The sequence below is a fragment of the Chaetura pelagica genome, unplaced genomic scaffold (assembly GCF_000747805.2).
Source record: "Chaetura pelagica isolate M959 unplaced genomic scaffold, ChaPel_1.0 scaffold356, whole genome shotgun sequence".
Lineage (NCBI taxonomy): Eukaryota > Metazoa > Chordata > Aves > Apodiformes > Apodidae > Chaetura > Chaetura pelagica.
Window position 1 is genome coordinate 4,811,772 of NW_009953964.1, and position 10,841 is coordinate 4,822,612.

Sequence of the window (10,841 nt, forward strand, 5' to 3'; positions counted from 1 at the left end):
TCCTCCCGCCCTGTCCCTGCTGAGCTCAGACCTCCTGTGACCTCCCAGTCCCTTGCCACATGGGTCCCCATACACAGGCTAGAGCCTTCCCCCCATGCTCACCACCAGCAGCTCCTCTGCCCTGCTGTCACTCCTGCCCTCTGTCATCTCAGCTCACCCACACTGCTCCAAGGCCACTTCACTCTTGGCATGGAATCACTGCCCCAAAGGACAATGCCTGCCCCACACGGGCACAGGAAAGGTGCCCTGGGAAGCACATGAGGAGCTTTCCCCACCTGCCTCTGTGTTGGCTGAACCTCTGTCCAACACACAGCCCCAGAGGTGGCTGAGAGGGTCAGAGCAGATGAAATCTTGGCACAGAGGAACCAAACCAGAGCCCAACAGTCATCTGCTTTCCAGCATGGGGGATCCCAGTAGCTGCCAGCTCCTGGGTTGCTGCACCTGAGCACAGCATCAGCCCGGAGACAGAACCAGGCAGAGGAGATAGGGAGAGCCCAGCAACAAGCTGAGAGTTTGCCACAAATCACCACCACAGGCACAACACATAAAATTGTGGGTCTTCTCTTTGATGTGGTGATTCATGGGCTAGTTTTGACGAAGCAAAAGCACACTGCAGCTGGGGGGTTACCTGAGCAGCAAGGCTCCAGAAGCATCACAGCAGGGCTACAGAGAATTAACCACTGAGAACAGTATTTATGGTGCTGGCAGCAGCTGACAGACAGCTTTGGAAAAACGTGTTGGCCAGGGATGGAAAGGATGAGGAGGACGTGTACCTTATCTCCTCAGAGCACAATAAAACAAAACTGAGCTGGATCCAAAGCCAAGCTCTTGTCTTACTCAGGACCATCACCTGCCCAGTAAGGGCATCCAGAGTAGGTCCTGCAGGGTCAAGCACCTGCAAGAGATGGCCTGCATTGGAGGGGCCAAGCCCAAGGACACCAGCAAACCTGCCACTCTGGATGCTACAAATGGTGAACAAAAGTGCTGCAGTTTCTTCCAGTGTAAGTGTGAGCAAGATCCCTTCTCTTGGCAGCAACCAAAGTCATCGTGGCGCAGCTGGGCAGGCATGCAGCTGGCTTTGGGTCTCCAGGGACAGGAGGAGAGGCCAGAGGTGACCACAGAGCCAGCTCAGATGTGCTGACTGATGGGAATGGCTTGCAAGGGGGGCAGAGCATATGCCCTGGCAGCATGGAGCTCTGGGGACACCCTGCAGGGCTGTACCTGTCCCCACTGCTGCCTCTCCGGGCTCTGCTGTGGAAGGGCCCTGGCAGGACAGAACTGGGCAGCAGTGAGGGCTGGCATGGGCAGTATTTCCCAGGGGAAGGGCAGGATGCTGTGCTGCTGCAGCAGATGGGATCCCCGTTACTCATGTTCTTTAACAAGTTACTGCTGGGCCTTTTCCAAACACCACATCCACTCTGCCCGACACCCACCAAAAACTGGGCTACTACAAGTCTGACCCAGGATTTTGGGTGCCCACCTTCCACCCCAGAGTACAGAGAGAGTCTCCCAGGACCAGTGGGAGGCAGGCTGAAACTGCTGCCCAAAGCAGGGACAGTGCAATAGAACCAACTGCTGTTTCAAAGGTTGAAAGGGGAACCCAATACAAGTGGGTTGATGAAAATCAGTGCCCAGCCAAGAGAAGCCCCCAGGCAAGCAGACAGCATGCCTGGCCCCAAATCACCACCTCCCCAGGACGCAAGGCAGGATGCAGCTCACAAGCCTCTTCCTGCCACCCCAGATGATGGGCTTCTATCTCCACAGACCTTCTGCTTCCTCCTGCCTCCCCAAAGCCAAGCTAAACAGCAGCTTCTGCCCTTTCAGCAAGAACAGCTTTGCCAGCGTCCATCTCCCATGGACTGGCCCAACCAGAACAGGTTGCTCCCAGGCAGGGGGAGAAGCCTCAGCACAGCTCCAGAAGGAGCAAGAAAGCCTGGAGAGCTGGCAGCATCCCTCAGCCCATGGGGAAGGAGAGGGCAACCAGAAGGGGAGTGAGGCTTCTGCTCCTTGAGTTGGAAAACCACACTGCAGCAGACAGGCAGCCACAGGACCCAGGTCCTGCTGATGGTCATCTTGCTGCCCCCCTCCAACACACACTTCCCAGGGTGGGGACCTGCTCTGGTCACATGAGAGCCTCATGTGTGTGATGACCAAAGGTAAGCACTCAGCTCCCCTGGCCCTCTCCCTGCCCCTCTGCAGAGGCAGGAAGGGAGGGAAAAGGGACAGATCCTCTCTGGAATGTTAACAGAATGCTGCATGGACAGGATAGGAACAGGTTCCTGCTCTGCAATGTAGTGGTGGTCTCCAGGCTGGGTGAGAGATTCTCACCTGCAGAACTTGGTGGGGCAGGGGACTAGCAAGGAAGCAGCTGGGACAAAAAGCAAGAAGCCCCCATGTCCACGCAGCACCTACAAGCATCTAGGGAGACAGTCATCTTCCTGCCACCCAGCTCTGCTGCCTCTCAGCTGGCCAGGAGCTCCCAGGGAGGAGATGGGCACCATGCACTTTCCCATAGCACACCAAAGCCTAGGCTGTGGTGCTCACCAGCATCTCCATCCCCTGCCCTGCCCAGGACATCTCCCATCGCAGCCACCACCTCCTGTGCCAAGGCTTTGGACCAGCTGAGCACAAAAGGGCAAGTGGGGGGGTTGAGGAGACCCCAGAGTGCCCGATACGCGGGGTTTGTGGCCGGGCACGGCAGCAGGGTGAGCTCATCAGCAACGCCCCGAGCTCTGAGCCGGGGCGCACGGCGAGCACTGAAGGCGCCTTTGTTTCCTCCAGCTGAGCTGTCCCCTCCATCTCCCTTGTTAACATCCTCCAAAATACAAGGGGCGGGGGTGGGGGGTAGTCAAAGAGGCCTGTGATCCCAGGAGGGCACACAGCCTGCTGAGCTGAGCCTCTGCCTGCGGGAGCAGAGGAGGGAAGGAATTAATTTCCTATGCTCATTAGGCTTCCAGCTTAAAGAAGGTTAATGGGGTGGGTGCAGGAAGCAAGGGGAGATTGCTCCAGGGTTGCTGTGTGGAAGGCAGCCGGGGATGCTGTGACTGACCCAAGGTCACCTGGAGAGCAGGGACTGGCACGTCAGGGTGCAGTGGCTGTTGGGAGTGGGCACAGAGCCCAGCCCGGCCAGTATCCCTGCCCATGCTGCACTGGGGTGGGTGCACAACCCTGCTAACCATGGCATGAAGCCGTGGAGCTCAGGGACACAGGTGCTGCCAGGACATCAGAGGGCTCCTGGGGGGAAGGAGGCATGACACCAGAGCAGCCACAGGCACTGAGCAGCTGACACAGCCAAAAAGGGACCTTGTGTCCCCTGCCCACTGAGCCACCTCCTCACTCACCGTACACCTCCGGTCTCACACCTGCCCCTGGTGCTGACAAATGGCTCCCACCTGCTGCTGCCTTCTGGGGCTTCTCCTGCAACCGGAATCCTGTGGGATTGCACCACTTTGCTGGGCTCAGGATGTGGACAAGGACATCCCAGGACAGAGAGTGATGCCAGGCTCTCCTCCCAGAAATGTACTCCTCTCCACATTTGCAGCCTGTCCCACTGCCGTGATGGGATGGGGAGATGTCAGCGAGGTCTCTGAGCCTGAGAAGATGGGAGCCAGAGCAGCAGATGGCTTTAGTGTTAGCTAACTGGGGCTGGATGGGCAGAGGGGCCCTAGGGCAGCTCTGCTGGAACAGGGAGAGCCAAGGAACCAGCACCAGGATGCTGCTGCCATTCAGGAAAACAGGGCAGTATTTTCTCTGCTGCCAAAGCCTGACCTAGAAGCAGCACCAAGCATGATGCTGGCAAAGGAGCTGCATCCCCTCCAGCACCCCACCACCTCTCTCCACCCTGCACCCAGGCGAGCTCTATTTTTAAACAGCATGAGCATTCTCCCCCTTCAGGGACGTGCTTCAGCAGTGTGGAGATAAAGGTCTGGGCTCTGCAGCTGCAGGCTGTGCCCATCTATGCCTCCCCAGCCTCAGCTCCGTCACAGGAGCAAAACACCACATCTTGCTCCAGCAACCTGCAGAGAGAAGGAAGAGGAGGAGGAGGAAGAGGCTCTGGCCAAGCCTAAGCAGGAGTTTCCTGGTGTATAGACTCAGCTTTTTCAGGGGAAAGATAAGACAATGCAAGTGGAGTTGTCACCCTAAGCAAAGCTGGTCTACAGCCTGAAAGAGAGCCCTGGGGAGGCGAGATGCTGTTTCACAGCACCGTAACACTGTGAGGCTGCAGTGGGAGGGGGGCAGGGACCCCCGTCCTGCAGCCACAGCTCTCCTGTCCTGCTGCCCTGGTCACGCTTCCTCCCGCGCCAGGTGAAGGCAGGGGATGAGGGGGCCGGGGGGGAAATCGGATGCTGGGAGTAACGGCCATTGTTTGTAGCTAAAATAAAAACCAAGCAAAAATAAGTCCTTCCTGTTGGCGCGGGCAGGGCCCTGGGACGCTCTGCCTGCCTGCGCAGGGAGGCTCAGAGCCACCACCAGCAGTAAACAAACACTTATAGCTTCTGGGAGGCCATAAATAGGTGGGGTGTGGGCCAGGGAAGGGGGCACAGCTGGGGGCAGTTTTTAAAACCATGCGGGTAGATTATTTTTCTCTTGGTCTTATTTATCAGAACTCTCTACATCCTACGTTGGGTTAGTGGAGAAAGTCAGGCCTTTTTTTTCATCATCTATCTATCTCCAACCACCTAATCAGGATCTGGCTGCAGCTCTGCTGGAACAGGGAGAGCCAAGGAACCAGCACCAGGATGCTGCTGCCATTCAGGAAAACAGGGCAGTATTTTCTCTGCTGCCAAAGCCTGACCTAGAAGCAGCACCAAGCATGATGCTGGCAAAGGAGCTGCATCCCCTCCAGCACCCCACCACCTCTCTCCACCCTGCACCCAGGCGAGCTCTATTTTTAAACAGCATGAGCATTCTCCCCCTTCAGGGACGTGCTTCAGCAGTGTGGAGATAAAGGTCTGGGCTCTGCAGCTGCAGGCTGTGCCCATCTATGCCTCCCCAGCCTCAGCTCCGTCACAGGAGCAAAACACCACATCTTGCTCCAGCAACCTGCAGAGAGAAGGAAGAGGAGGAGGAGGAAGAGGCTCTGGCCAAGCCTAAGCAGGAGTTTCCTGGTGTATAGACTCAGCTTTTTCAGGGGAAAGATAAAACAATGCAAGTGGAGTTATCACCCTAAGCAAAGCTGGTCTACAGCCTGAAAGAGAGCCCTGGGGAGGCGAGATGCTGTTTCACAGCACCGTAACACTGTGAGGCTGCAGTGGGAGGCGCGCAGGGACCCCCGTCCTGCAGCCACAGCTCTCCTGTCCTGCTGCCCTGGTCACGCTTCCTCCCGCGCCAGGTGAAGGCAGGGGATGAGGGGGCCGGGGGGGAAATCGGATGCTGGGAGTAACGGCCATTGTTTGTAGCTAAAATAAAAACCAAGCAAAAATAAGTCCTTCCTGTTGGCGCGGGCAGGGCCCTGGGACGCTCTGCCTGCCTGCGCAGGGAGGCTCAGAGCCACCACCAGCAGTAAACAAACACTTATAGCTTCTGGGAGGCCATAAATAGGTGGGGTGTGGGCCAGGGAAGGGGGCACAGCTGGGGGCTACCCCAGCACCCAGTGACAGAGACGCCCTAGTCCCAGGAGGAACCCTGTAGGGAGGTCACCCACCTTGTGGCACAAACAGACCCAGCACTGCAGGAGGAGATGCTGCAAGAGACACCCTGGTGCCAGGACATGCCTCCATACCCTTGCCACCTGTCCCCAGCCTCCTTCTGCCCCAACACCAGTGATGTGTCACTCCTCCAGTGGTGCCCTAAGTGGGTGTTGACGGCCCCCTCCAGCCCCAGCTGCTTCCCACCCCAGCAGGGCCAGCTGTCCCTTGCCACTGCTCCTTAAGGAAGGCCATGGCCTCCTGAGCTCTTAGCTGAGCTCCCGGGGCAGTTCCTGTTCTCATTCCCAAGGAGGTTCCTTTCCGATGGGGAGGAGGAGGCGAGCAGCCGGTGAGGAAGTGCCTTGGCAGGGGCGGCAGGACGCTCCCAGAATTGTTCCTTTGTGCAGAAGACAGGAGGGCAGCCTGCTGCCTGCCTGAGGCCACTGCTCCTCTGGTGCAGACAGGAGGAGAGCCCTGCCAAGCAGGCAGGAGAAGGGCGGTGCTCAGCCCCAGGGAGGTGGCAGGGGTGAGCAAGGCATCCCTGACAGCCATCACCAGCTGGGTGTGGGGCAAACTGGGATGACTGGGGTGGGCTGGTGGGGCCAGGAACACCAGCCTGGGAAGTACTTCCTCCTACCACTGTGGCTGCCTGTACAGCTACAGACCAATTTAGTGTGCTCCAGGCCAGAGGGTCTTTAAAGAAAAGCCAACCATTAATGATCACACTTGAGCTCTGGCAACATCCTGTATCAGTGGAAGATTTGCTAAGGGGCCACTGGATGCACATGAATCATCTCCTCCCTGGAAACAAGGGCCCCTTGAGTGAGGCGGATGAGGGGAGCGTCTCTGACTCCATATCCAGCAGTATCAGCAGGAGCTGGAGTGCTTGGGGCTGGCTGGGCCCCAGCCAGTGCATCTTCCCACCCCTTGCTGTGATGAACCCCCTTGACATTAGCCATGTGGCTAATGCCACTCCTGCTCCCACAGTGGCTCCCAGCTCAGGTGCTGCAGCATCCCTGGGCATTGTAGAGCACAAGGTGAGCTCAAACTTTCTGATCCATCCCCCAAACTCCCAGCACCTCCTGGCCACCTCCCAGCCTCCCCACAGCACACCCCACAGCCTGCCAAGCCAGGCTGCAGCAGGCAGGGCAAGGACTCCCATCCCCCATGGATCTTATCTTTATGACCTTACAGTAACTAATACCCTTCACTGATAACCCTGGAAAATCAATCCTGGGAGATAAACGTGAAACCTGCTTGCTCAAGAGGGCAGAAGGTCCCCCTCCAGCTCTCCCTCCCAGCACAGTCACCCACTGGCTGCTCTTCTTACACGACAGAGCCCGCAGGCCCCCTCTGTTCTGCTCCAGCCCTGGGACAAGGGGAGATGAGCAACCAGAGAGGTTAAATAGCAAGAAGGCCCTGCCTGTGCCTGCAGAGAAGCCAGGAGGCCCCTGCCTGTGCCTGCAGAGCCTCCTTCATCTGTGGCCCCATCTGCTCCAGACGCACACCCCAAAGCTGACAGCAGCTTGGGTGGGGGATTCCTTTCCCAGCACAGCCCCAGCTCCATGGCCAGCTCAGCCACTTTCAGCAGTGCTTGTGTGAAGGGTCCTGTGTCTGGGCCAGTCAGTGCCTTTGCCAGCAGCAGCTCATCTCCCTGGTATAAATAGCTCAGCAGAAAGCCTTATCGCCAGCCTCGCTCCCAGCCGCTTACCCAGCTCAGCACAGACCAGCTGAACACCAAGTCCAACCTGGGCCAGAGCCATGCTCTCAAACACATCCTCTCCAAGCCCTCCTGCTTCACCCTGGCCCTTTGTGCTGAAGAGCTCTTAGCTGAGCTCCCGGGGCAGTTCCTGTTCTCATTCCCAAGGAGGTTCCTTTCCGATGGGGAGGAGGAGGCGAGCAGCCGGTGAGGAAGTGCCCTGGCAGGGGCGGCAGGACGCTTCCAAGATTTTTTCTTTGTGGAGGAACAAGCCTGCTGCCTGCCTGAGGCCACTGCTCCTCTGGTGCAGACAGGAGGAGAGCCCTGCCAAGCAGGCAGGAGAAGGGCGGTGCTCAGCCCCAGGGAGGTGGCAGGGGTGAGCAAGGCATCCCTGACAGCCATCACCAGCTGGGTGTGGGGCAAACTGGGATGACTGGGGTGGGCTGGTGGGGCCAGGAACACCAGCCTGGGAAGTACTTCCTCCTACCACTGTGGCTGCCTGTACAGCTACAGACCAATTTAGTGTGCTCCAGGCCAGAGGGTCTTTAAAGAAAAGCCAACCATTAATGATCACACTTGAGCTCTGGCAACATCCTGTATCAGTGGAAGATTTGCTAAGGGGCCACTGGATGCACATGAATCATCTCCTCCCTGGAAACAAGGGCCCCTTGAGTGAGGCGGATGAGGGGAGCGTCTCTGACTCCATATCCAGCAGTATCAGCAGGAGCTGGAGTGCTTGGGGCTGGCTGTGGTGTGGCCAGGAGCCCCCCAGCCTCCCTCGCTCTCCAACTGCCCCAGCCAGTGCATCTTCCCACCCCTTGCTGTGATGAACCCCCTTGACATTAGCCATGTGGCTAATGCCACTCCTGCTCCCACAGTGGCTCCCAGCTCAGGTGCTGCAGCATCCCTGGGCATTGTAGAGCACAAGGTGAGCTCAAACTTTCTGATCCATCCCCCAAACTCCCAGCACCTCCTGGCCACCTCCCAGCCTCCCCACAGCACACCCCACAGCCTGCCAAGCCAGGCTGCAGCAGGCAGGGCAAGGACTCCCATCCCCCATGGATCTTATCTTTATGACCTTACAGTAACTAATACCCTTCACTGATAACCCTGGAAAATCAATCCTGGGAGATAAACGTGAAACCTGCTTGCTCAAGAGGGCAGAAGGTCCCCCTCCAGCTCTCCCTCCCAGCACAGTCACCCACTGGCTGCTCTTCTTACACGACAGAGCCCGCAGGCCCCCTCTGTTCTGCTCCAGCCCTGGGACAAGGGGAGATGAGCAACCAGAGAGGTTAAATAGCAAGAAGGCCCTGCCTGTGCCTGCAGAGCCTCCTTCATCTGTGGCCCCATCTGCTCCAGACGCACACCCCAAAGCTGACAGCAGCTTGGGTGGGGGATTCCTTTCCCAGCACAGCCCCAGCTCCATGGCCAGCTCAGCCACTTTCAGCAGTGCTTGTGTGAAGGGTCCTGTGTCTGGGCCAGTCAGTGCCTTTGCCAGCAGCAGCTCATCTCCCTGGTATAAATAGCTCAGCAGAAAGCCTTATCGCCAGCCTCGCTCCCAGCCGCTTACCCAGCTCAGCACAGACCAGCTGAACACCAAGTCCAACCTGGGCCAGAGCCATGCTCTCAAACACATCCTCTCCAAGCCCTCCTGCTTCACCCTGGCCCTTTGTGCTGAAGCAGTTTCTTGGAGTCCCTTGCCAAGCCCCAAAAAGCAGAGAAGAGGAGAAGATGTGCCACATGCCCAGGGCTGGTGCTCTGCCCGGTGCACCCACCCAGTGCTGAGGGCCTGGGCACGAGGGAACTGGCCACAGGAGCAAGACCTCAAACCATCTCCCTCCCAATGCACTTTTTTTCTGGAGGAGAGACTGTTTCACATCAACCCCACAGTTTTACACATGAAAACAGAAGGCCTGAATAGAGAAGTGTAATTACAGCCTGACAGAGCTTGCAAAGAGCAAAGATTATCACCCACTTTCACCCCTCTGCCAGCTCACACACTGCAGAAACCATCACTCTCTGCTGTGGGGCCAGTCAAGCCTCTTCTTTACAGAACTGGATTAAAGGAGAAACTGGATAACAAGGGGTTCCCTTCTCACCGAGCCCATGCCAGTTGCACACCCACCACAGCATGGCCCAGGGTGCTGCCTGGCACTGAAGCTGGGTCGAGGCTCTCCAGGTGATGCCCACACTCAGAGCACGGCTGTGGGTGGAAAACCTGCACTGCAGCAGCAGCAACCATATGCCCAGGACCTGGCCATGCCCCAGGGCTGCAGCACCCTCACCCCGTTTGCTCCACCTGGCACTAGTCCCCACGGGCAGTGACTCAGGAGGTGTCACCTCCCCAGGCATCACCAGAGGGGTCTAGGCTCTCTGAACTGGCATCACTCCTGGAAGAAAATGCCAGAGCAGCCCCTGTTGGGTTGCAGGGTAGCTCCTTTCTCACAGCAGCTCACACGGAAGCAGAGCAGCTTCACAAGTGGTGCAGGTAATAATTAACAGGCTGATTAAATCACCCGCAAGCATCTCCCGTGACCCAGGCAGATAATGACCCTCTGGTCCCTGGTGCTGCCGCAGGAGCCCTTCCCCAGGGGCTGCCAGAGCTCCCCCCGGCTGCCGGGAGCTTGGCAGCCCTTTCTCCGCCCCCCGGGGAAGATTGCCGAGGTTTGCTTTAGCTCCCCAAAAGCAAACTTTGTCCTTCTAACCCGAAGAGGCTCCAGCTGCCCACTTGCCAGAGGAGGAGGGGGTGGTTCCTGGATCACCCTCACGGCTGAGCACAGCACCAGTCAAGCACAGCACTGAAGTCAAGCAAATAAAAGCACCCAGGTGAGATATTGCTGAGTGTCCCTGTTCTTACCCCAGGCAGGGCATGGGCAGCCCCCTCCCCCTGCCCTGAACCCCGGGGAGGGGGGGCTCCTAACCCCAGGCATGAGTTGTTCCCAGCCACAGCTCAGCCCAGCCAACACAATTAACTCTGCAAATACACATAGACCAGATTTACTACTTCCATGCTCTGTACAGGAGCTCAGTGCCAGGATGCTCTGCCAGGCCAGCCTGGGAGCTCAGAGGGCTCAGGGGCTGCTGGCTGGAGAGCACGTTTAAATAATGAATGAAAAAGAGAGGTTTCAGATGCCCTTTAAAGGAATAGTCAGGCAGGGGTGAGACCTGCTGAGTAATGTATAAAAAACAAGCTTCAGGCAGAGGGGAGATGTTAGGATTAGTCAGAACTCAGAATAAACTGTGTTTCCTCCAACCAAAATTTTGGTGTCGGCCTTTTCCAAACAAACTCCTCAGTGCAGGTTGGCCTGGGCTCCCCTCTGGCACAGGGAGGGGCCCTGGGACTGGTGCCACAGCAGTTTGCCCACCCCTGTGGCCACCTTTGGTGGCAGGCAGGACACTGGGAAGCCTCCCCGGGTCACACCTTCCTGCCTGCTGCTGTATGGGAGCTAGGGAACCTGAAGTTCTCACCTCTCTCTAGCCCTTCATCTCCACCAAACCTCAGCCTCCAGGACAGC

At 57.7% G+C, this 10,841-nt stretch overlaps 1 protein-coding gene across 1 annotated transcript in view; it reads right to left on the reverse strand.

Annotated features, from left to right (window-relative positions):
* Positions 1–10,841, reverse strand: part of AFAP1L1 (actin filament associated protein 1-like 1) — a 26,058-nt gene that overhangs the window by 8,856 nt on the left and 6,361 nt on the right. The gene's annotated exons all lie outside the window — the stretch shown is intronic.